This window comes from Lissotriton vulgaris, chromosome 10 (genome assembly GCF_964263255.1).
Source record: "Lissotriton vulgaris chromosome 10, aLisVul1.2, whole genome shotgun sequence".
NCBI lineage: Eukaryota > Metazoa > Chordata > Amphibia > Caudata > Salamandridae > Lissotriton > Lissotriton vulgaris.
This window is the reverse complement of record NC_141698.1, coordinates 180,907,569-180,929,590: the sequence shown is the minus strand read 5'-3', so window position 1 is coordinate 180,929,590 and position 22,022 is coordinate 180,907,569.

Sequence of the window (22,022 nt, the reverse complement as noted above, 5' to 3'; positions counted from 1 at the left end):
ACGTTCAGACTCCTCACTCATGCACACAAAGCCCTCTACGACCTAGGACCCGAATGCCTCAACATGCGCCTGTCATTTTACACCCCCACCCGCCAACTTCGCTCGTCCAATCAGGCCCTCGCCGCTATTCCGCGCATCCACAGATCCACTATGGGGGGGAAGATCCTTCTCCTACTTAGCGGCCAAAACCTGGAATTCTCTCCCCACCCACCTCCACCTTAAACAGAACCACCTCTCCTTCAGAAAACAACTTAAAACCTGGATATTCGATAAGTAAAGTACCCCCCCTCCTCCCACAAGCGCCTTGAGACCCTCTGGGTGAGTAGTGCGCTATACAAATTTCTGAACTTGAACTTGTCCCTCATCAGTGGCCATGAGAAAGCTCATTTCAGCCCTGTCAATATAGTGTTTTAGGTGGTTCACATGAAGTACCCTGTGGGGACCTCTGGGAGTACCTAGGTCAACCAAGTAGGTGACCTCACATTTCTCCTCCAGTATGGTGTCGGGCCACTCCACTTGTCCTGGAGAGCGGCTGGGGCCACAGACTCCAACACCCACACTTTCTACCCTGGCTGTTAAACAGTCAGTACAGCCGTTTGGTCATGCCAAGCTTTCTGAAGCTCCTGGCTGGCATCAAGGGGTTTTCTGCCCTTCTTCATGTACTAAGCCATACATGAACGCAGGCCAAGTACATAGTCAAATATTTCCTGTTTAGGAGGCTTGAGAGGTTGCTCCCATCCTTCTTTAACCAAACACAGTGGACCCCTAACTGGATGTCCAAACAGAGGTTCAAATGGGCTGTACCCATACCTTTCTAAGGAACCTCTCTGTAGGCAAAGAGAAGGCAGGGTAGTAAGCCATCCCATTTACGCCTGAGCTTTTTTGGGAGTCCCATGATCATACCCTTCAGGGTCTTGTTGAAACTTTCAACAAGCCCATTGGCCCGGGTAACACCACACTCTTTGCACAACATAGCAGTGATGTAGATAGACATGAAGTTAGTACCTCTGTCTGACAAGACCACCTTGGAGAAACCAACTCTGGAAAATATTTTCAGGAGGGCCCTGGCCTCAACAGAAGCTGTAGTGGTCTTAAGTGAGATAGCCTCTGGATTCCTATTGGCATGGCCCACCACCACTAGGATGTAACTGTGTCCAGATGCTGTTGAAGGGTTTAAGGGACCTACAATGTCTATTCCTACCCTCTCAAAGAGAACCCCAGCCACAAGGAGTCTAATTAAGGGGGCCTTTGTAGTGCCACCTAACTTACCATTGGCTTGGCAGATAACACAGGAGCAACAAAACTCCTTGGTATCCTCAGACATGTGGGGTCAGTGAAAATGAGGGACAAGCCTGTACCAAGTCTTGCTTTTCCCAAGATGTTGTGTGCTATGGTAAATGGAAAACCCCTACATTTCTGAGGTATGACCAACCTCCTGGTGGCACCAGGCTTGGGGTCCCTACTCTTAAAAAAAACAGGAGCCCATCTTCCCAATAAGTCCTATGGGATTCACTGACATTCTCTGCCTCCTCAGCAACAGCTTGCTGTCTGAGTTGTTCAAAAGGGGGGTATGTTTACTGCTCCAAACTGAAGTCTTCCCTGGAAGGTCCCTTACTCCCAGCAGCTCTGCCTCGTGAGTCCCAAGCTCCTTTGGGACAGTTCCTTCACAGGTACTGATATCATCTCCCTCAGGAGATTGGTTCTCACTGGGAGTCTGTGAGTCAGATAATTCCTTACCCTTCCTGTTCCTTATCTTGGGAGCTGCCTGGTCCATTCTTCCAGGATCCAGAGCTCCCAAAGTCCTTAACTATTTGGCCTGAGCCCTAGTAACAGCAAAGGAACTGACCGAGATTCCCATCATCTCTGCATGCATCCTGAACTCCACTTCAGACCAGGCTGAAGTTTCTAAATCATTGATAGTCCACAGGTCTTTGATAACCTTTGAAAGTTCTCAAAGTGGTAGCTGTGAAGAGCAGGCTTCAGCCTCATCTTGAAGGAGTGTAAAGCAGCTTGTTTTACCAAACTTAATCTGTAGTGCAGGTTAGATGATAAGAAACCACAGAGTGTTAATAAAAAAGGGCTTATTTATTACAAACACGATCACATTGGTATATCTCCTACCCGGAGATATCAACACAATACACAAGAATACTTAAAAAGCAATCAGGTAAGTTGCATACAATACAGTGGTCTTGAGGAGGAGACCAAACCATATATTAAAAAAGTGGAATGCGAACTGAAAAGGAGAACAGGACTTGGACCAGAAGACCCAGAGGAGCTGGGGAAACCACAACTCTTTGGGCCGGTTACCTCTCCCTGTTGAGATTCACAAATGTCATGGAATGATCTGTTCTAATATTGCTTGCATTGGTCACTTGGTAAATTTGATCACATGATTTGCTCAGCAGACACAAGATTCTCTGCCACCATAGTGACACTGGCCCCTGTAAGCTACAGCTTCCTGGCCATTGGTGAGAGGCGGTTGTTTGCACTTGCCCAAATTAGTGAGACTTACAAGTAAGGTGGCAGGCTCCATGTCACAATCACAAACCAAAACAGCCTGAGTGGGTGTCCTTACTAGGCCGGAACCACTTCAGTACCCAAGGTTAACCCTACTAAAATCTTGGGGGCACTACTACCACCAGTGCTATAGCTAGGGGCACTAGGTGCTTTAAGAGCAGTAGTAGTAATGTCCTTGGTGCTGGACGTAGACCAATTGGGATTCTTTGCCCTATTGCCTTTTTCCTTACAGAGATAGCACCCAGGTTTCTTGTTGCAAGAGGAAGAGGTTTGGGACCCACCTACAGTGGAGGATTTCTGGGGACCTTGTGAAGACTACTTTTTGTCTTTACCTGTCTCCCCACCCTTCTCTTGGGCCTTAGAAGAATCTTGCTTCTGGTCACCACCACCATGAGATTTCTGCTTCACCCTGGTGCGGACCCACTTGTCTGCCTTCTTTCCCAATTCTTGGGGAGAGGTCAGATCTAAGTCCACCAGGTACTGTTGCAGTTGCTGATTTTGACAGTTATTAAGGATGTGGTCCCTCATCAATAAATTGTACAGTCCCTCATAGTCATGTACATTACTTCCATGAAGTCAGCCTTCCAGGGCCTTAATAGGACTGTCTACAAAATCTACCCAGTCTTGAATGTGTGCCTTCTGTGTGTCCCTAAACTTAACCCTGTATTGCTCTGTGGTTAAACTAAACCCATCCCTGAGGGCAGTCTTCAAGAGTGTGTAATTATCTGCATCTTCCCCCCTTACTAAGTTTGTCTCTAACTTAGTTAGCAAAGAAGAGCCACAGGATTGCTGCCCACTTCCCCTGAAGGACCTTCTGTACCTTACAGGTCCTCTCTAAAGCAGTGATCCATTTATGGATATCATCCACCTTCTGGTAAGGAGGGACTATCCTGCTAAGGCTCCTACTGTCAAAGGTGTGTTCCCTAACCCTATGTTCACTCGTGCTGCCACCATGGGATCCTAATTCCAAATTATTCCTAGCCCTATAAACTTCTAGGGTCACCTTATATTGGGCCAACTGTTCCTTCTTGATTCTGAGCATGACTCTCTCAAGCTTGAGCAGATGGTTTTCCCTTTCTAAGGAGCCCTCCCTCTGGCTAGGGATGGAGGTCGCTATGGAAGCAGCAGAGGAGGTTGACCTAGGGACCTAGACCTCCCCACGACTCTTTGCACCCTCCCAGGAATAAAGGGGTCCTACCCCGAGGGCCTCCCTCAGTGTCACTAGAACTATTCAGGGGGAGATTAGAGTTCACCAGTGACAGGTCTTCCAACTACTCCTGGTCAGGCTCTGAATTGGGGTCCCTGGGGTGAGACACTCCTGATTCTTTTTCTGAATCCAAAGCATCAATAGCCATTTTGTCCTGTCCTTCTGACTTATCAGGATTCTGGGGGTCATACTGCAGGAGCAACTCTAAGAGCCGCTTTGTTTTAGGGTTGCTACCTGCCTTAAGTTTTCTGGATGTAGCAGGGTCCTGCATTCTTAGAAATTAAGACCACTGTATCTAGAGGGAGGGTCCTCACTGGACTCACCAACTAAAACATGGTACTAGGTGTAGTGTGGTTTTGCACATGCCTACACTAGTGAAAACTAAACTTCCAGAGATTGGAGAAAGGGTTGTGCTAGACCCTCAACTACCAATCCACAAAGTTCAGTAGAATTTACTAGATTACAAATAATTATACGTGCCTAGCTAGGGATGGTTTTTCATGTAAACCTCACCTAGATCAAGTGGTAAAACAGTGCAGGCTTTAAACCACTGCACACCAATGTAGGAGGCTGGATTAGAATATGGTGCACACTTATTTAAGTGATGAACCTTGAACTTAACCAGACAACCCTAATGGTGATTTTAGTGGTCTTTGATAACCTTTGAAAGCTCTCAAAGTGGTAGCTGTGGAGAGCGGGCTTCAGGCTCATCTTTTTTTTTTTTTGGAAAACCTTTATTGTTACTTCAACCAGTTACAAATATGGGCCTACAACCACCAGGGCCGGCCGCTAATCAGTTTCATCACAGCAAGTCAGTTAGGACACGACTCGGCAGCCCGGGAAGCGAAAGTACCACAAATTCGGTTAAAACTGGCTATTAAGCATACCATGCGAATGACAGGATTCTAAAGGCTCCATTTTACAATATAAAAATAGAAGGATCAGGTGCCATACAATATCACAGAGTCGCATAAAGGGCGGGCAAAATAGTAGGATTTCCACAGTTAGATCGATCTCCTTTAGGACAGTGGCGCTAAGGCATACAATTCAGGATAAACAAGCATACAATCACAATTCGCACCTGTTAAGCGCCCGCCCAATGATACTGAAATACCGTGAAAAGTATAGGCACAGATAAGAAAAATCGATAATTGACAGAAGAGTGTACCCACTATGCTGACCCGAAAAAGGAAGAAGCGAAGGCAAAAAAAAAAGAAAGGTTACGAAAGAGAAAAAAGGGCCATAGAAACAATAAAGGCAAAACAAAAAATCCCTCCGATAAGTAGAGCCCCATCGTCAAATTGTCAAAATATACACAGAAGTTGCTGAAATACAGTCTGTTGGATGGAGAAAAGATAGCAAATCCCAAAGTAGATGGCCGGTTACAACGATGCCCCTCCCCGACTCCAAGGCCAGACACTGTCCCATCCGCCATCTTAATGGACCAGCTGGGAAGGGGGTGCGACACAATCCAACATAGTTCACAGTTCCGACCAAAATTTTCCAGAGTGGGAACAGCAGTCAAGTGTTCTGCTGGTAGCGAAACCAAAGATTCCGACCATATAGTCGACACGCAGATCTCAGCACGTTCAATCAGTTCCACTTCTGTAGGGGCAGGCACAGCTCCATGCACCAGGTCTGAATGCACCGCTGGGGTGTCTGTCGGGAGTTGAGCTGGCTGCCGAGTCCCGGGCAACGAGTCAGGGTCCGGTCCCGATCTTCTAATTCCATCCGCTGCCGACATCAGTTTCCAGACCTGGGCCTCCATAGTCACCTGAAGTGCCTCGAGGGCTGCCAGCACTAACCGCAATGACGGGCCGCACTTAGCCCGCTCCGCCGGGTTTCGCATAACATCAGGAATAGTGATCCCCTCGGAGAGTCGCCCTCCCCGGGGGAAGAGTAGTCGGAGCAGGAGTGAGCCGCGAGGGACAGATCGTCAACATGTGTTCGTGCGCGCCAAGTCTCCAACCCAAAGGCACCGGTACGAGACCAGGCAGCAGATCGGCAGCAAAGCAATCCAAAAGATGTCAATGGTTCCATGGACCGGACCCTGCCGCCCTCACCAGTCCGCTGTTGTTCAACTAGGACCCGGCTGGACCAGCACTCGAGACCCCGGCTTCCAGACTGGGTAAGGCCTCAAGTCAAACCTCGACATTACTCCACTCCACAATGTCGGAATAGTCTCGGGATTGCTCCATCGGACTGCAGATTAGTTCATAGACACGGATATGGGGCGGAATGTCAGGATAGATGACAGGATCTTCGAGCGAAAGACGGAGGTCAGCGGAGCCGGGAGACTATGCGGCCATCTTGCTTGAGGTCGTAGCTCCTCCCCAAGGCTCATTTTTAAGGAGTGAAAAAGCAGCTTTTTTTACCATCCTTAATCTGTAGTGTAGGTTAGAGTTTATAAAAATAGGGCTTATTTATTACACACACTATAACATTGGTACATCTCCCACTCAGAGATATTAACACAATACACATGAATACTGAGAAAGCAATCAGGTACGTAGCAAACAATACAGTGTTCTCAAGGGGAGACCAAACCTTATATTAATAAAGTGGAATACGAACTGCAAACAAGAACCTTACTTGAACCAGAGGAGCCGGGGACACAAGGAACCGCACAAGATAAGCACCCTGGAACACCAAGGAGGCTGTGTGCAGAGTGGAAACACAATTGCATGCCCAATTGAAGTCAATTGAGAAGTCGCAGTTGCAGTTTTAAAGAAGGATCCTTTCCGGAGGACTCTGAAGAAACCCTTTGGAAGACAGAAGGTTGGAGAGCTAATCCACACATGGATGCCCCAGGAAACAGGTTACCTGCACCAGTGAAGCCGGATGCATAGGGGTGAAGAGACGTCAAAACCTGCCATAGACAGAAAAGTGAGACTTCGAAGAAGATGCCTCTGGAGAAGATGCGAGGGAGTCCGGGGGAATCCAAGTGTGGATTCTGGAAGTGAAGAACTTGCAAGCAGAGGAGATAGAGTCTATGCCACTCAGAGATGACTAGAAGGCATGGAAACACAGTGCCCACGGATGTCGGGAGGTTCCGAAGAGACAATGGTGAACATGTCGCTGCAACTGTGAGGACCAGGCAATGCAGAGGAAGACCAGGAGCTGTTCATGAGCTGTACCACATAGGGTGTCGTGTCTAGGTGGTCGGTGTCTGGTGAGAGCACCAACAAGCCTTGGTAGTCGCAACTGGCATGGAAGACGAAAAGGAGCAAACGTTGGGACCAGCAAGGAACTCACCAAATGCAGGAGAGTCTGAGCAGGCCCAAGCAAGTAGGGGAGCCCACTGAAGTAAGAGAAGACCCACAGGCCGAAGGCACATGAGTCGCAAGAGGACCTCAGCTCACCAAAGATGGAGGCCCACGGTGAAGAGGATGCAGTGAAGACCCTTCTGTTTGAGGGATGAGGTGCTGGAGGTTGGAGCTTCTTGTAACCTGAAGCTCTCTGGAGTGCAGAGCCAATAAGCCTTGGCAACAGCAAGCCAACGCTACCCACAGTGGTGTGGTCCAAGTTGCCACAACAAGAGATACTGTCCACATATTTGCTGAGAAGAAAGGTCATGCCTCTAGGAAGCTGCAGAACCACCACCTGTGTTGCTGGGCCTTTGTTGCGGTGCCTGCAGATGCAGGGGAGTGACTCCCTCACTGCAAAGGAGATTTCTTCGGGTGTCCTTCATGCCCACAGGTCTGTTGAAAAACCTGGATGAAGCACTGACAATGAAAAAGACTTGAAGAACAGCAAGACCAGTAGCAGCAAAAGTCTTTCTTGTTGCAGTCTTGGTTCCAGTCGAAGTCCAACAAACTCCAAGTGTCCAGACGATTGAAAAGCGACGTCGTTTTTTTTTTAAAAATCCTTTTAATTAGATTTCCAACACATTAATACAGGTTACATTATCACAATTCCAGTATATTTGTCATTCACAATTTACAATACACGGAAATCTCCTTGTGCATATCCCTGTCTATCCTTATACTGCATTATTTAGTGAGTATCTTGCAATTACATTTCTTTGTGGCATCGAGCTCATCTAGGTTTGCTAGTAAGAATTGCCTCATTGGTTACAGTCCTCTGTGTGCAGCCCACCTGCCTCAACCTTTATCGCATTTTCGGGGGGCAGCCTCTGCTCTGGTATACCAACTTCTCTGTCAAGCAACACCAGTCAAGGTCTTGTTCCCATTCTCTCATTGTTGGTGGCTGTGGCTTGCCCCATGCCCTGGCTATATTCCGCTTTGCGACCATGTCTTCTAGCATTAACCATGTATTTGTATATTTTGTCCAGTTGACTTCTCCCGTGATGCATAGAATGTGCCAGCCGGCTTCTAATTGGACCTCTTGATCCAACATCTCGGACATTATGGCCACTATGGCACCCCAGTACCGTCCTAACTCAGGGCAGCTCCATACTGTATGAGAGAAAGTACCTTCCTCTTCCCCAGAGCCTCTCTCACATGTATTCGAGTTGCATTTACCCATTGCATACAGCGCTGACCTGGTAGTGTTCGACCTGTGTATGATCCTGATTTGTATAAGCCTGAACTGTGCTCTCACGGTCGCCTCTCTAGGTCTCCAAGTAACCTCCAACCAGTCGTCCTCCTCAAGAGGCCCTACATCTGTTTCCCATCGCTCCCTGAGAGCTACTAGTGGGTCCAGAGCATTATTCATAATGATTTTGTTGGCGAGCGATGTTGCTTTATACCTCTGTGGCTCTGTTAATATTCTGTCTTCTAACGGGCGATCTCTGGTAATTGGTCACAATTGTGCATGTGTGCTCTTAGAGCATGTGCTAGCTGCATGTATTAAAACCTCTCCGTGCCTGACATCTGGTATTCCCCTTTCAATTCTTCAAAGTCTATCACATTTTGCCTTTTCCAGATATCTCCAAGGTGTTCAATGCCCAACAGTGCCCATGCCCGGAATCCCAGTGATTTCCGCACCTGTGCTAAGAGATCGTTCTCCCACAAAGGCATGCGTTCTATCAATTTCACTACCCAACCCAAAAATCTGTTTGCTTCTCTCCATATTTTAACCGGTTTGTGTGTGGATCGGGAGTGCTTTAATAATTTTTTTGTTGTAGTGGGCTTTCAGGTGACCCCCAGTGCCCATCGCTCAGTGGTCTACTCGAAAGGCTGGCTCATGTCTCCCTGCATATATCCAGTCATTTAGTGACACTAGCTGTGCTGCCAAATAGTATTTACGAATATCCGGGACAGCCAGTCCATCATCATACAACCCTCTCTGTAACTTGTTTAACGCTATCTGGGGGCTACCCCCATCAACAGCCGTATTTCAGCATCTATTTTTTTTATGTAGTCCATTGAAACCTTGTATGGAGTATTTTGCAGGATATAAAGTAGACAGGGCAACGCCATTATTTTGAACATTGCTGCCCTCCCCATTAATGAAAAAGGCAGCCTACGCCAGTGGGACACATTTCTTAGTCAACTAACCTGCGGGGCTAAATTCTCCTCTCTGAACTCGTGCTCTGTTTGCGTAATCAATATGCCTAGGTATTTAAATTTGGGTTTGATTAGTAATGCTGCCGCTTTGGCTGTCAGTTCTAGTACTTCTCCAGTCAGAGCAAATACTAGCAACTTGTCCCAATTAATTTGGTATCCGGAGTAGCTACCAAACAACTGAAATATATGTAGCGCTCAATGTATTGTCGGGTGTGGCCTGGTAGCATATAAAAGGATAGCATCTGCATATAGCGATATCCTTTCTTCCCATTTTCCCCCAATCGGGATGCCTTTTATTAGTGGAACCGCCCTGACCCAAGCTGCCAAGGGTTCCAATGCTAGTGCGAACATCATGGGCGAGAGCCGACATCCCTGTCTTGTGCCCTTCTGTAATCCCACTCTCCTTGACACAGTACCATTGACTCGTATTCTAGCTAGGAGAAATGAATATAACAGTTATCCAGGGGCGGAACTTCGGGCCAAAGCACAACGTTTTCCAGCACCCCAAACAGGTAGTTCCACTATATAGAGTCGAACGCCATGCGGGCGTCCAAGGACAGCAACACTGCATTTTCAACTTGCTGGGATTTAACTGCATGCTGCACACCATACAGTCGTCTTAAATTGAGTATGCTACTCCTCTTGGGCATAAAGCCCCGTTGATCCGGGTGTATCAGTCCTGTTATTGCTCTGGAGAGCCTAGTTGCAACCACTTTATGTTTAAATTGTTTTTATTGAAGCAGCATAAAGACACAAAACATACATTACACGTGAGCTGTGGATCTGCAATGGCCAGAAGCGTGCATGAGGCTTGGAATCCTTCCCATTGGCAGTCCATAAGTAAGCGAACCGACAGGGCTATACTGGTAGATACAGTGCTTCAATAAGAGAAAAACCTCCCTCCGAAAAAAAAACCCTCCCCGAACCCCCAACTCCCCCTCCCCATCCACCCCCCCCACCTCCCTCCATCCAGTGCTCCAGTCTATGTCACCCCCATATCTCTGCGCCCCCACCCCCGATGGGCATCCCATTCGGAGCCTGTTTAAGGGTCTCCCCGTTCAGGTGGAGTGAGCGCCAACAGGCGAAGGTATTTCGGGCAGGTGATTTCTTTAAATTCAGTGGCCAACAGGGAGTGGAATGGTTGCCAGAATTCATCAAACTGATCCACGTCTCCAGCTAGGGTAAGTGACAACTTCTCCATCCCAGCACATGCCATAGCCTATGTAACCCCCCGTAAGAGAAGGGATTGTAGTGGTGCGCCAGTGTGTAAGGATATTCTGCACTGCAGAGCCTAGGGCGATAGCAATCTGACGTCCCCTACGGGAGCGCAAGGGTATGTCAAACGGTTAGGGAGACCCAGCAGGATGTAGGCAGGGAAACGGGGCAGTTCGGTCTTGAAATGAGCGTCAATGTCATCTATCACTTGTTTCCAGTAGGAGTGGAGAAGCGGGCAGTCCCACAAGATGTGTGAAAGTGTGCCTACGTGTCCACATTCCCTCCAGCAAGTTGTTGTCTTGCTGCGATCCATATCGTGTATACTCTCTGGGGTGTAATACCAGTACGTGGATACCTTGGTGAGTGTTTCTGTGAGCCCCGTGTGGTATGCCGAGTGTCTGGCTCTGTAGGAGATTTGGTCCCACTCTTTATGGCTCAGCAACCTTCCTAGTTCCCGTTCCCATTGTTCCCTACCTGGGTTGTGGAAATGTGTGGACGGTGGTTGCAGGAATTTATAGAGATCGGAGATCAGCTTAGTGTCTGAAGTGCGGGATATTAGCCACTGTTCATAGGGTAGGAGTTTCCTATCTGCCATCTCTCTCACCTGTGGGTGTAGTGCCCAGTGGCGGACCTGTATGTAGCGCAGCCGGTCCGTCTCTGGTAGTGCGTATTCTTGTTTAAAAAGTGGGAAGGGAATGACCCCATCTGGGCCATATATATGGCAGAGGCGAGAACACCCTGCGGGTCGCCAGTGTGCGAAGGCTCCTTTTTCTAGTCCCGGGGTGAAATCTTTGTTATCGACCAGTGGTGTAAGTGGTGAGGGGAAGGTGGTAAGTTTGTGTACAGTGTTGGTGGCATCACACACCCTCAAGGGGACTCTCGTGACAAAGGAAGCATACAGGTTAGCGAGTCGGTAGGCTTTGCGCAAGAAGGGTATTTCCTGGAGTGGGCGCCCTGCCACGGCCTGGTCCAGGAAGAGCCAGTGTTTGTCTGATTCCCACCTGCTCCACCCCACTAGATAGCGTAGCTGCGCTGTCTGAAAGTATTTGCGCAGGTCCAGTATCCCCAGTCCCCCGGCCTCCGGGGCTAGAGTGGACAGTGTCCTCTTTAGTCTGGGTTTCCGGCCCTGCCAGATAAAGCGCGAAAGGTCTGCTTGCATTTGTTGAATCCAGCCTACAGGTGGCTGTAATGGAAGTGCTCTGAACAAATAGAGGATTTGGGGGAGGACCGTCATCTTGACTGCCGCAATTCTACCCAGCCAGGAAAGAGTGCCGCACCTCCAGCATCTCAGCTCCTCTTGTACCTTTCCGTGGAGTGTGGCGTAATTGGCCTTCACCATAGCAGGCAAGGTAGGGGCTAGCTGGATCCCCAAATATGGCACGAGTTCGGACGACCATTGTAAGGGAAAGAGGTCTTGTAAGAAAGTTTTGGTGGAAGGAGTGAGGGACAGATCCAGGACCACAGATTTGTCTAAGTTTATTTTGAAGCCTGCAACCTTTGCCAAGGTGTCCATTTCCGCGATGCAGGCCGGGAGGGCCGTTCGTGGGTTCTCTAGGGACAGAATTACATTGTCCGCATAGAGACTGACGGTGTGTGTGAAGCCGCCAAATCGCACCCCTGTCGCCGCAGCGGTCTGGCGGATCCTCTGGGCGAAGGGCTCCATATATAAGACAAAGAGCAGGGGCGACAGCGGGCACCCCTGTCTCGTGCCCCTCTCGATGGGGAAGGCTCCGCGAGCTGCAACCGTTTACACGCACCTCTGCTGTGGGAAATTTGTAACAGTTGAAAATTAGTGAGCGAAATTTGTCCCTTATATACTGACTTTCGTCAGGACCCGTTCTAGGTATGGCCAGTGTACGCGATCAAATGCTTATTCCGCATCAATCTCTCCCCGGGGATCCGTGAGGCTTTTTCAATAAGGTGGACGATCCTCTTGGTGTTATCCACGGTCTGCTGTCCAGGGATAAACCATGCCTGGTCCGGATCTATAGGCCTCGGCAGGGTAGGGGCCAATCGAGCCGCCAGGATCCCAGTATACAACTTGAGATCTACATTCAGGAGCGAAATCGGCCTATATGAGCCACACTTGGTTCTGTCTTTTCCTGGCTTGGGGATAACCGTCAGGGACGCCCGCAGAAGATCGGGTGGAATGGCGCCTGGCGCAGAGAAGGAGTTAAAGAGGTGAGTGAGTATCGGTGCTAGCGTTGCGCAAAATGTTTTGTAGAAGAGGTGTGTATAGCAGTCTGGTCCCGGAGCTTTCCAATGTTTGAGTTTGGCAATGGCGGAGATCACCTCCTCAATGCAAATGTCCCTATCTAGGTGTTCCGTCTGTGAGGGATCTAGGGAGGGGAGAGTGACCGAGTCCAGATATTCTTCCGTTAATCGGTCGTCCAGATGGCTTCCCGCGTAGAGGTCCGCATAGAAGCTACGGAAAGTGTCTGCGATTTGGGCATCCTCCAAAATCACAGCCCGTCCCGTCCCGAAAGTTCTTTCACCAATTGTCGTTGGTGCGCGACCCGAAGTCTATTCGCCAGGAGGCGGCCACACTTGTCCCCTCCGGTATAGTAGGCGTGTCGCAAACGCAGTGCCGCATACTCCGCTCGGTTCAAATACTAGGGCTGCTAGGAGTTTCCTCGCTATTTTAAGTTGCTTCCAGATTCTGGGAGCTCCCGTGCGCTGATGTATTTGTTCGAGTTCGCACACCCGCTGGGTGAGCTCGTCTCGTTTGCGTTCTCTTTCCCTATTCTCCGCAGAGGAGAGAGCTAGAAATTCTCCCCTGATTACTGTCTTCATAGCCGCCCATTGAGTCGCCAGGGAGGTGTTGGCGTTGGCGTTGTGAGATAGGTAGTCGCGGATAGTGTCTTGAATGCGCATCACTACTGTTTTTTTATGCAACAAAGTGTCTCGGAGACGCCAGACCCTGTGGGGGCGCGACATCGGTGGCAACTGGATGGTGGTGGAGACTGGCGCATGGTCCGACAGGGAGATCACTCCTATCTCTGTCGCGGTGGCCAAGGCGCATATGGGCCCCATGACCAGGAGATGATCCAACCTGGCGTATGTTTTATGCGCGTTGGAGTAGTACGAATCTCCCTATCTCGGGGGTGCGTACGGCACCAGAGATCGTGAAGGTCCAGTTCTGCCATTCGGTCCCTACACCCGGGCGAGAACGTTCCTGTGTGAGGGGTGCATTGGGCGGATCTATCCAGGGTTGTGTCAAAGACCATGTTGGAGTCCCCCCCCCCTTCCCCCCCCCCCCCCCCCAAGTACAATATGTCTATCTGGTGTGCATGTAACATCAGTCAGGACTGAGTGCAAAAAGTGTTCCTGGTTCTCATTTGGGCTGTACAGGCATCCAACCGTGAATGCGAGGCCCCCTATCCTAAATCGGTATGCCAGCAGTCTCCCCTTTTGTTCTGCGCATTTGTGTAGAACCTCTACCTTAAAGTGCCGGGCCACCAGAATCGCCATTCCTGCGGTCTTGGTATTGCCAGAAGAAAAGAATTGAGTCGGGAATTTGTATGAGCGGAGCCGGTGGCAGTCGCGGGGAAGTAGATGAGTTTCTTGTAATAAACAAATGTCTGCCTGGGTGCTTTCTAAGTGGGACAATATCGCACGTCGTTTTACTGGGTTATTTAGGCCCTGGACATTAACACCTTCGCTGCTAGGTGTTTTCCCCTCCTGTGCTGAAGAATGCAGGATGTCAGTGTTTCATGACGAGCTCAGCTCGTCATCAGCACAGCTCAACCGTGCATCATGACGAGCTGAGCTCGTCATGAGCATGGAAAGGGTTAAGGGTCAAAATCTTAAAGGTTGTGGGCGGCATGTGAGACAATGGAGTTTAAAGCGCTGTTCCTCCGTCTGTTCGGGGCTCGATGTGTAGGTGTATTCCATGGGCTAGAGACCTGTATAAAGCACTGGATGGCCCCCACCCTCCCTGGATCCCCCCCTCCAACCCTCCCGGAGCCCCACCCTAACCCTAACTTTAGAATCCTCAGCCCTCCTCCCCCCAACACAAACCCCCATCCCCCCCCCCCCATTTCCAACTTGAAAACCCCAAATGCAAACCAAAGTCTCAGGCCTGTCAGAACAGAGTTCAGGTCCGTAGTGTGTCATCATGTTTGGAAGCGTGGCAGCGGCCACCCCTCTGGTCCGTGTTCAGCGGCATCCAGCGTGGCCCCCCCTCCCTTCACCCCCCCAGCCCGTGGGCGAGTGATATGCTAAGAATGACCCCCCGTGGCGTGTAGAATTCAGTTGGGTCTACAGCCGCCTTCAAGGAGTCCCTATGACGGTCTCTCCAGTGGTGCATCCTCCTCTAGATCAATCCCCAACAAAGCACAAGTGTCTTCGAGAGAACGCATCTGCTGCAGCTTCCCGTTCCACTTAAATATCAAACGGAACGGGTGTCCCCAGGAATATGGCACCTCCTGCCACTTTGAATGTCCTCCTTTTTTGCAGCGTGATGGCCGAGAGATCTTGATATAGAACGACAGGGTGGCCCCTTAACTGAAGGGGCTGCGTTCATCTGGCCTCTCTAAGTATCCGCTCCTTCAGTGGGAAGCAGGGAGAAAGGCCAGTATGTCTGGAGGCGGGGCGGTAGCGCGTCTGGTGAGCCCCACTCTATGTGCCCTATCAATTCGAATGATAAAGTCAGTAGGCTCCCCCAAGATGTTCCGGAAGAGGTCTTGCAGGTAGCCAGTTATGTCGGACCCTTCTGTTTTTAAAGGGACTTCCCGGACCCGTATGTTGTTGCGTCGGGATCTTTTTTCCAGGTCCTCTGTGTGGGCCTGAAGATCTAGCTGTTGATCCGTAAGTCGCAAGACCTCCTGCTGTAGCTGTTCGATCTCATCGCTCCTCGCCTGGTCAGCCCCTTCTATGGCGACCACCCGTTCCCCAAGTCCCTCCACATCTCTCCTAAGCTCCCTGACCTCCCCGGCCACATCTTGTTTCAGGGATTTGAAGTCTTCTCGAAGTGAGTTGAACAGGGTCTCTAAGAAGGACCTGGTGATAGGTGCATTGTCTCCAGGTGGTGCAGGTGGTGTCTTCATGGTTTCGGGGGAGGGCTGCTCTTTGCCAGGTTTGGGTTGGGTTTTTGCCAATAGCTCCGGGAGTGTCTGAGTCCCTTTTTTTCCCCCCCTGAGGCCCGCCATTTCCTGTTAATTCGCTGGGCCTAATCACCACGGCAGCTGCCGGGAGTGTCAGGGTGGAACGTCCAGGTCTAGGGAGCACCAGCGTGTCCGTACTCTGCGTTCTTATGGGCCTGTGACCCTGCCGCCCCGACTACCAGTTCCCCGGTGGGGGGTGCTAATCCTTGAGTGGTCTGCACAGCAATTCTCGTCCTCCAGGCAGGGGTCAGCGACTGCTATGCTGTGGTGCTTTGTGGGGGCCAGTCGGGGTCAAGGGCACGCCTGGAAGGTCGATTGTGGCCGATTGTGGCTTCCCAGGTTCGCAACCGGTGTGGTCCCCGAGACAGGTTCTCAATATCTTTCGGGTGCGGGACGGTGATCCTGGCACAGACAAAGCCAGGAGCACAGCCTCTCCCCACTCCGACAGTCGCGGTTAGGCCCCACGCCGGGGGCTCGATTATGCCCCCCGAGTTGCGCGTCCTCAGCGCTCTCCTCACCTCTATCACCGCCGTCTCCCAGGCCGCTTCTTGTGTTCTGACCGGAGGCTTCCGGCACCCCGTGGCTCCGGTCCGTTGGGGGATATGCGTCTCGGGATCTCCACCGGCCCCGCTGCTCGTCGCCAAACACTCTGCTCTCCCAGCAACGTCGAAGTCGGCACTCCCCGGCCCCTTTCTCTCGTCGCCCCCGTCCCGTCACGGCAGGGCTAGGCAGCTCTCCTTAGCGATCCGGGCTCGTGCTCGGGATGTAATCCGGGAGGGCAGGGGTGTAGCTCTCTGTCGGCCACTTCGTACAGGCCCGAAGCCGGGGCCTCGATTTTTGCAACTCCCGGCGGGTAGCACCTTACACCGCCGGGAGTATGGTGCGAGCAGCGTCCTGCGTCCAGCGCTGCTTCTTCAGCTGGTGCACCGCTCTAAAAGGCATCGGCACAGGTCCGAGTGACCACAGGAGGGTCTAGGCTGCAGTCAGAGGCTGCCCGGAGTCCGCCGCTACTTCATGGTAGCCGCCATTTTCTCGGCCTCGGCCCTAGTGCTCCTCTACACAGACCCAGCGCGGGGCTTCTGTGCTCCGGTCACTGCTCTTCTGAAGCGACTTTGGGGCTATTATCCGGGCGACCTAGGAATCTGGTGCTCGGGGGGTCAAAAATGCAGTGTAGAGGGCTTTACAAGGGATCGGGGCAGGGAGCCACTGGAGTCTGTGTCCGATCAGACCGCCATCTTGGCCACGCCCCCAGTTGCAACCACTTTAGCTAGGACTTTGGCTTCAACGTTTAACAGCGAGATTGGCCTTTAAGAGACACAATCCTCTGGCTGCTTGCCCTAGCTGGAAATAACCACAATAGTAGCCATTTTCTGGTCCTCTGGCAGCTGGCCTGTTAGCAATTCTTCAAACAACTGCAACATATGTGGCGCTGCCAGACTCGCCACCCCTTTGTATAATTCTACTGGGATACTGTTCGGTCCCACCACCTTACTCTATTGCAGCGCACCTATGGCCCCGCAAATCTCTTCTTTTGAGATGTCTGCGTCTAAGTCTTCCTGGGCCGTCTGCATGAGGGTGGGAAGGCGCATATCCGCCAGTAGTTCTCAGTGTGGGCTGTTGAGGACTTATATAATTGTTCATAATAGGATGCAAACACCTCTGCTATTGTCTCACCGGTAGTACAACTGTCCCCCTTCGTATCAATAGTCTTCAATACCCAATTCCTTTCCCTATCCCTTTGTTCGAGCCATGACAGCAATTTAGTAGCCTTGTCTCCTATTTCATATATTCTCATATGCGTGGACCCTAGCTTTCCCTTCCACTATGTTACACAATTCTTGCTGTTTCATTCGCTGTGTGTGGGTCAGTCGTGGGTCCGGCTGCGCAGTGGCTGCTAATTTCTTGTCTAATTGGCTCAGTCTTGTTTCAAGCTCTTCACATTGCTGTTTCCTCTCTTTTTTCTCTATCCAAGCGACGTAGTTTCAGGGTTGAGTCTTGTCCCACGTTGAATCCGAGGACCCACCCAAAGGGCAGCACGTAAGTACCCTAAGGAAATGGTTGGACCGACTCGGGGTACTTCCCAGAGGAGGGGCTGGACAGAAGGGGGATACTCCCATGTCCTTTGTTCAGTTTCATGCCAGAGCAGGAACCAAGGGTTCCTGAACTAGTTCAAACTGGAGTATGCAAGGATGCCCTTGAAAGCAGGCTGTTGGCATTGGCAAGTGCCACCACCAGAGCCCCATACACTAAGTCCTGTCTGGGAGGTGGTTCTACCTTCCCCTGCTCGAGCTTGGCTCAGCTGCAGGAGAGCAGTATCGTGTCTGTGGTCAGCAGCAGCACTAGCTTGCTTGCAGACCCTGAAAGGCTGTTACCGGGAGTACAGGGTGGGGGTCCCCTAAGGGCACCCTCAGTACATGGGACCATACTTCCAGCACTGGAATTAGTGTTGGGGTATGATTTTAACATGGTTGATACCAAAGGTGACTGGGTTTGTGCAGCGACTATATAGTTAGGCATCTCGTATTGACTGATGACCACTATATGTCTAAAAATGGCTAACCGCACTTAGAGCCTGGAGAATTGACTACGGGGTTCGTAGGGGTTTCTTTCTCATACAGGGGCATCCTTACACTTATAACTAAGCACTTTGCTCTCAGGACCCTGCCATAGGGGTGACATAGGTTTAAAGTGCAGTGACCTCAGTTATAAGGCACCTTATACCTGTTGTGAGGGATGTAAGCACCAACTCACCCAGGCTGCAATGGCAGGTCTGTACCCACAGTTTACGTGGAATCCCATGGGTGGCATAATACATGCTGCAGCCCATGGGAGACGCTTGGTGTACCAATGCCCTGGGTACCTTAGTACCATATACCAGGGACTTACAAAGGTGCACCAGTAGACAATTGTGGCGGTACCAAAGAACTTACCATGTCAATTTAGGGGAGAAAGCACAGTTGCTGGGGTCCACATTAGCAAGATCCCATCAGACTAGGTCAAAAACACACTGACACCAAGCAAAAAGAGAGGGTAACCATGAAAGCAGATCCTACTTTCCTACATCTCTTATAATAAATTAGAAGTATTTATGATGCTTCTGCAGGAAGGATGAAAGCAAGCACAAGCAGATCTACTTAGGTTACAGGCGTTGACCTCCAGAACATGGGCCAGAGTCAATATTTTGAACATGGGCAAAGGAGGCGCTCCAGTATTGAACAAAGCCTTCTAATCTTTATCCTTAATGAGAAATATTGATAAACATTTTGGGCGGACTGCAAGTCCGACTCTACAGCTCCTCTCAGCAGGATTCTCTCGATCTCCTTCAGAGGTTCCTGAGATGCTGAGTGAAAAAGCTATATCTATGACAGAGGCAACTGGGAGCTGCTCTGGAACGTACCCTTCCAGAACTACTTAGGTGACGTAGGTAATGGGTGATTTGGATCCAATGATCACCTTTCGAAGAAACAGTGCGGAATGAACTTCCCAAGTTAGAGACGACAGTGAAGGTGGAGTCACTGGGGCTTCATATCCTTTATTAAGGAGTTGGTAGATAGATTTGTGCTTTTAACTCTTTCTATAGACTGTTAGTTCTTTCACAAATGGCTAATTTTGTCTCTGTTCACTATAGCAGATTCTTTTCCCATTTTGTGTCTGGACCGCTTCCAGTATGTGAATATCCACACTGAGCTAATGTGTGTGGTTTCTGGGCTAGTGTTACCGAGTTCTGAATCACCTCCATTCTTTTGGCTGTGAGAATGTGCTCTACTAGATCCAATCTGAAATTAATTGTAAAATATTTTAACCTCGCCTTCTTTAGTTCTGTTTGGGTGACATCCCCATGCAAAAACAACAATTGATGGACAGAATGCAGAACAAGGTCATACATTCACCCCAGTACAGAGATCTGGGCCTAAATCCATCGTTTTTTTGCTCACCACACCACCCCGGTTCAGACATGGCCATATGCAAATCAGCCTTGACCCTGTGCCTCATGGGAACAGTCCAGCTCTCTAATTGACCTTGTGCTTGTCTCAAAGTTTTAAAATGTTTACTTTTCAAAATGGTCTTACAATTCATCCTCTGATCTCTTTCCTATAATAGAGGATTTTCTTGGGTTGTTCTCTTACAAAAACACGTTCAGTCTTTTATAGTTTACTTAACTGTGACGCAACGCAGTAATGGAAGTTGCTGCACTCCATTACATCAAAGGGAGTGAGCAGAAGTGTGCCAATGGGGTTTGGTGAACCTTAAGTTAAGCCTGGAAAGCCACCAAGACAAAGGTCATTAAGTACACAGCCGTGTAGAACTACAAATCCCTATAGGGGAACATGCTCACATGTACCTGTTTATTTTCTGCAAAGCCACACTCATTTCCTAGAAGGAACAGCTTTCCCTTATGGAGATATAGTTCTATCTAATAGTTCCATAAGTAATGTCATCTGTGGGTCAATAACAGAAATGACTATTTCATTTACCAGGAAGAAGAAAAGCAAATTATCTTCTTAATGTAGGACGTACAGAGTATTCTGTTTTAAACAGTCCCTCATTAACCAGTTGTCCAAAAGGGGAAGGTTTGTATACCTCTAACACTTCAATAGGTTACCACAACTAAAGTAGAGATGCAGGGTGCCAAGTTCAGGTCAAAAAAGAGAACTTTGTGTTTAGAACAAATCCTGTATTTGATGTACTTGTACACATTCTTCACAGGTCAGTGTTTCAGTCATAACTTCTTAAGCTGAGAGGATAAGAACTATATTAGGGATCACCATCTTGAAGGGTAACTTAGGGATTCTGGATAGCACAGACTCAGTCTACCATTAAAATGGAAATGTAACCTGATCATTACTTGCGGGACAAGCTTTATGGTCCCAGCTCCGGAGGTTTCTAAACAACGAACAGATGGACGAGATTATGAAAGTAACAAGAGTCCAGATCTGGCAGTAACAAGGGTCAAGTGTTGAAGCCACAAAACAAATGAGAGATTCTGGATCTTTCAATTCTTGAATGGAATTCCAATCAATTGAAGGTTTTTATTGAAATAAATGAAAGGCAATTGGCTGTGACTGCTACGTGCACTGCGTAGCGAAAAGCGAAATTGTAGAAAATTAGAATGGGACCTAGACTGGGTAAAATAGTTTTTTTCTTTCCACACTGATACACAGGCTTCCTGTTTGTAGTTCTATTTTCACTGGCATTTCTCTTTTGTGGCATATTGCACTGTATAGTAATAGCGTTTACTACCCAGGATGAGGCTTTGAAGCGCTTTACACAAGGTGAGTGGTTATTGTTGGTTAGTGGGATTAGTCTTGTGCTCTTAAGGAAACAATTACATGGATTTACTACAGTTTCTAGATTAGGTTATTAGGGGTTAAGTGTGATCTTTAGTGGGAGGGGGTATATGACTTAATTCAATAGTTTGCATTATTAATAGATGAGCTACAGGAGATTCAGTGCTTTAAGGTTGCGGGGGTTATATTTTTAAAGGAGAAGTTGTGATCTTTGAAATAAGATGTGGGCAATTTTCATAAGTACCGTTGGGGATAAAGCAAACAAGCATGTGACAGAGTAGCCTGTGCTCAGAGAGAGTAGACGCACAGAGGATAGAAAGGAAGGTGAGAGTCATTTAAAAGAAAGCCGACAGGTGAATGCTTTAAGTCAACGTTCGTTTTATCCTACAGGGCCCTTAGGAATATTGCGGATTCATTTTGAGACAGAAACGCAAACCTGTAGAAAGAAACGTTACTGACAATCGAGATAGTGCTATATGAGCACTAGAATCAGTTCAAAAGTCTGTGCGGTTGAACTACTTCTAGACCACCATTTCTTCAAGGACCGCAAATCTAATCAGGGTTTGGAAGAGTGAAGTAATGGCTGGCCAAATATACAGGAAAATATCAAGAGCTTTAGGTTGTGCTCAATTTCAATATGAAGTTATATACACGGTAAAAATACATAATCGAAAGGAGAATATGGAAAGGCTGGAGTGAGTTTTATGATGTTCACCCCTAAAATTTGGGTCACAGTATTAATTAGAAAACAGATGTGGGTTCAGTTATGGACTCTCCTGCTTTAACATGAATGGAGATTAGGACAGCCTCCCCATATAGCGGAAGTGTACTGCCTACATTTCTGTAGATGAAGGTGGAGAGCAGACACTGACAGGAGGGAGGATGGGGAGAAGGCGTCCTGCAGAAACGTAAAGAATGGCTTGTTTGGAAGGGGTTGTTGAATACTTGGTTTAACTGAGTGCTGCGGGTATGGTAGATGGTAAGTATGTGGGACAGTTTCTATTATTCAAGGTGAGGACGTTTCTAGGGAGGGCCTTTCCTTTTGCATTTGATTACTGCTCCAGGAAGGCCGAATAGCAGCCAGTTGCAGGATCTCACACTTCTTTGTGCCCATGTTGTCGGTGTTCCAGATTGGAGACAGCCCCAGTGCTACCCCTAACAAAGGCTGCATCTGGAAAGGAACCGGAGAACGACAGGCACTGCTTGCTGTCACCAA